Source organism: Bison bison, unplaced genomic scaffold, assembly GCF_000754665.1.
Source record: "Bison bison bison isolate TAMUID 2011002044 unplaced genomic scaffold, Bison_UMD1.0 scf7180017864213, whole genome shotgun sequence".
Taxonomy (NCBI): Eukaryota; Metazoa; Chordata; class Mammalia; order Artiodactyla; family Bovidae; genus Bison; species Bison bison.
This window is the reverse complement of record NW_011494785.1, coordinates 5,973,928-5,978,266: the sequence shown is the minus strand read 5'-3', so window position 1 is coordinate 5,978,266 and position 4,339 is coordinate 5,973,928.

The following is a 4,339-nucleotide window of genomic DNA, read 5'->3' as shown; positions in this document are numbered from 1 at the left end:
GCCAGAGGAGCTTCCAAGGCAGACCTGTGGCCTGAGATGCCACCTGCCCCCGTTCCTCTACACCTGCGGCTGCTTCTTCCTTCTCGCCGGCAGCACCTTCTTTAATGGCAAGGACTTTCTGTCTTGTCTAGATCCTGACAACTTCATAAGGGTATTGCTGTGTGTCCCTCTGACCTGAGAAAGTCGTGCTGTCTCCAAAGTTGCCCCTGGCCGTGACCCTGCCCTGGCATGGCTCGTGGCCAGACCTTCCCCTGTCCCGAGGGGCAGCGAGGAACTTGCTGGGTGCTTGGCTTTTATGACTTACGTCATCCCTTTATCTTGGTCAGCCAGTTAAGTGTGGCCTCTTCTTTTGTCTCTGTGGTCTCTGATGTGGGTGGGCGGGGCTGGAACGGTATTCTTGGTTGGGTGGGGAAGCATGTGGTGGGCTTGTTGGGAGGGGGGCCACTGCTCTCTGAGCCCCTCTTCCCCTTGAGCAGAGGGGGGGTCCACATTACCCTCGACATCCAAGCCTCAAGGAGTAGCTTGTCGGGTAGAAGGGAACAGTTTCTTCTGCTGATCTTCTTTGCTTTCTTGGGGAGTTGTGGGGTATAAATGACAGAGGACAGGTGACTGTCCTGCCTGGGGGCTCACTGCGTGCTGCAGGGTGTGCCTCTGGGTGGGCTGGGGCCAGGGAGTCCTCTGAATGTCTGTTTCGTGTCCCTCAGTGGGTGAGGGACAGGGAAACACAGCGTGGTTCTCAGACCTAGGCTGTCAGCTCCACTCCACAGCTCCTGGCTGTCGGCCCCAGGGAAGCGTCTCGGGGAGAGGAGAGGGCAGGGCATCCTGGGGAGGGGAGCAGGGGAGTTCTGGCCCGACTAATGTCAGAGCACATACTGATGAAAGTGAAAGTCGCTCAGTCGTGTCCGACCCTTTGCGACCCCATGGACTATACAGTCCAGGGAATTCTCCAGCCCAGCATACTGGAGTTGGGTAGCTTTTCCCTTCTCCAGGGGATCTTCCCAACCCAGGGATCGAACCCAGGTGTCCCGCATTGCAGGTGGATTCTTTACCAGCTAAGCCACAAGGGAAGCCCATGTGCTGATGGGCTTACCCTTTAGTCTGAATTTTTCATCTAGTCATGCTGTTTAAAAAGAAAGGAGAGTCCCAGTGCTCTGAGATGTTTATGTTTCCTGGCCTCTGGTGTGTGTATCGTTTACATCGACATGTAGCGGCTCGGAGGGAGCAGTGACACTGTCAGCAGTGAGCCGTGCGAGATCCAGCAGCCTGTTTCCCCTGACGTGTGCGGCCGCCCTGTTTCATTGAAAAATGTGTCTTGAAACACCTGCCTCGCGCCTTCTCACAAATCGGTACGTGTATGGGTGCAGTATCCGCCTCTGGAAACCCGGTCGCTTCGGCCTTTAATCCGGGTGAGGGCTTGTCTGGCTGTACCCAGCACTCCCATGGTGGGTGCCCAGGAGAGCTGTTGGCACGGACCATCGCTGGGGCGGACTTGCATGGAATGTGGCCCTGGTGCCACCCGCAAAGCAGAGGCTGGGTCGGCCGCTCTCCCTGCCTCGATGTCATTGTTTGGGACTTAATGTAATAATTTGCTCAAATAGGCGGAGAGGGCACATTCGCCGGGCTGCGCGGCTGTAGACAATGTTTGCTCTGTTAGTTTGCTCCTTATCCCCACTCTCGGAGCCCTGTGTCCTCTGCCACCCCCGTCTCCTCGCATATTCTAACCTTGGCTAAACGGCTTCATTCATGAGCTGGACAGTATTTTCTGGGACGAAAATGGACTGAAAATAACCAAGTATCAAGAACCAGCCGTGATGCACAGGTCAAAACTGTTTAGTCTCTGGATAGAGATTTTTTAATTAATGTCTGGACAACCAAAGTATTTTCTTTTTTATTCCACGTTCCCTTCACTACTTTGGAACCCTATTTGAAAACATGCACACGCATGTGCACTCAGGTTAAAAGGGGGGGCTAAAAAAGCAGACACTTTTCTAACCCTCTGGCTGTGTTCCTGGCAGCGGCCCTAGGAAGATTGCATCCAGCGCCTCACAGACAAAGGCGTCCACTTTCCATCCTGGCCCAGGTACAGGGTCCTATGTGGGCTGTGCTAGTACCTAGGGAAGTGGGGGGGTTCTTTGTTTTTTCCATAAAAAAAGGTTTCCCCCGTTCTTCTCACTTTCTGTGTAACGAACACAGGGTAAAAGAAAGCCATCTCTCACACCTGCACTGCCTTCTGCGGTTTGACAGTCTTCTGCAGTTCGCAGTGGTTGGTTCCGTAGACAGAACCTGACCTTCTCGCCATTGATGGGTGGCTGATGTCATGGCACAAAGCTCGGACTGCCTGTTCTCGCGGTGGGACGGGCCCCCAGAAGGCAGACTGTGGAGCTCTGGCTCTTCTGTCGCTTCTAGTTCATGCTCTCAGAGGGAAGAGAAAGAGGTCGGGGCCGAACCGAGGCTGCAGACAGCTCTGATTTACTCCGAAGGCTCAGCCCAGGCCCGGAGTAGGGAGCCTCCTCGTGCCTGGAAAGAGCCTTTGTTTTTCGTGAGCGCACAAGAGTACTTTCTGCACTGAAGGGGTTTTGTTCTTTCTGCCTTAATCTTCTCTGATAAAAGAAGGATAGAGGCATTTTCAAGGAACCTATTCTAGTGGCCCAAGAAAGCGTAGGAAGAAGAGTTAATTTCAGGAGAATACACAAGAATTGGAAAAATTTCACTTGGTTCCTCATAGAGATTAGGGACTCTTGCTGTCAACATGCTTTCGTCATAGAGGTAAAACTTAGCTAGATCGCCAGCTCTGTAGTGTGCATTAAGGGGATGGTGCAGCCCCAGAGTGTCACCTCTGGTTTAAAGAGCCCGGGGAGCAAAGGTTACTTGTGACTTTACTCTTAGGGGCCTGATGGGGCGGGCCTTCCCCTTGGACCTTCTGGCCTGCTGTGGTGCAGGCGGGCTGCTGGGCTTCCAGCAGAGTGGGCCCAGCTGGTCAGGACTGCTTTAGTGAACACTGGGCTGGGCTCGCCTCATACTGGCCAGAAGGGAGGATTGATGGAACTACAGGGCACTCGCCACGTCCAGCTGCTCCGGGTGTCTGGGTGCAGAGGCCAGGCTCCCTCAGGGTTCTCTGCAGCCAATGGCTCCGGTGAACGGAGCCTCTGAGTGAAGCTCTCCTTTTCGTCAGGGGTCCGTTGCTGCCTGTCCCTGAGCATCGGAAAGCCTGTCTTAAGAGATTTTTCATATGATCACAGCCAAAGAACCCAAAAAGTTACTTCAGGACACATTTTTTTCCAATCCATTTTTTTCCCTTCAGACTCACGGTCAGACATGAATTAACACCGACCTTAATGACTTTTCACGAAGCTTGACCGGAAAGGGCTCACCGCTCTGATAAGAGGGACAGGACTGGACTGGAGTCTCTGCCAAGCCACAGAGCAGGAGTGCTGGTTGGGATGCCCGGCCTCGTCGGGCCACGTGGAGGAGTGTTAGTCCTTCAGGAAATTGCAGCACGTACCCCTGGGTCTGCCTCACGGGGCTCAGACCGTGAGTGTGTGCGGTGGGGTCTGAGGCTCCCGGTGTCTTTCCAGTGGGTGTCTCTTGTTTCCACGTTGCCTTGAGAGACGTGCCTGTCCACAGGCAGTAGTGATGGGACTGTTTGCATTAGAGGAGCACGGCTGCTCTAATGTAATATGAAGATGGGATCCTGGCATCCCGAGTCCCTCTCCAGCCGGGAAGGGCCTCCGTTTCTAAGTGTGGAAATGACTGTCCAATGCCACCTTTCAGAGCGGCATACACAGGAGGCTGGGTCTGTTCTTTAGTTTTTGCTTGGTTCTTCACAAGGTGTACGGAGCGAGTCAGAGCCCTTCCCCTGGCTGAGCCCACTGTCCACGATCCAGACAGCGCTCGTGGGCCTCGGTTGGCAGGGATGCACGGCCGTCCTTCTCCCTGCTACCCCTCTGTGTACCCCCCTTTCGTGTGGACGCTGCTCCTCGCCAGGTGTGTGGGCTTCAGCCAGTGCAGCCCTCCCCTGCTCTGGGAGCCACACTGCCGTACGCGGTGGCCAGGGCCAGGGCAGGAGGCGCCTCCGTTCAGAGTCATGGGCTCCAGTGCCTGTGTGGGTGTGTCTTTGTCCTGTGTTACTGGTTGCCCATCCAAAGCCGGGGCACTGGTGGGGAGAACAGTCCACTTACCTTACAAGTGAGAAGTAGCCCCACCCTCTGCTCGGCTTCGACTCAGGTCTTTCAGATTCTGGTCATCAGAGCACTGTCTTAGACCAAGGAACTCAAACCTCTCGACACCCAGATCTTCTGTGCAAAATTGTACTTGGCACCAGAGTTCAGCACAGTTATCT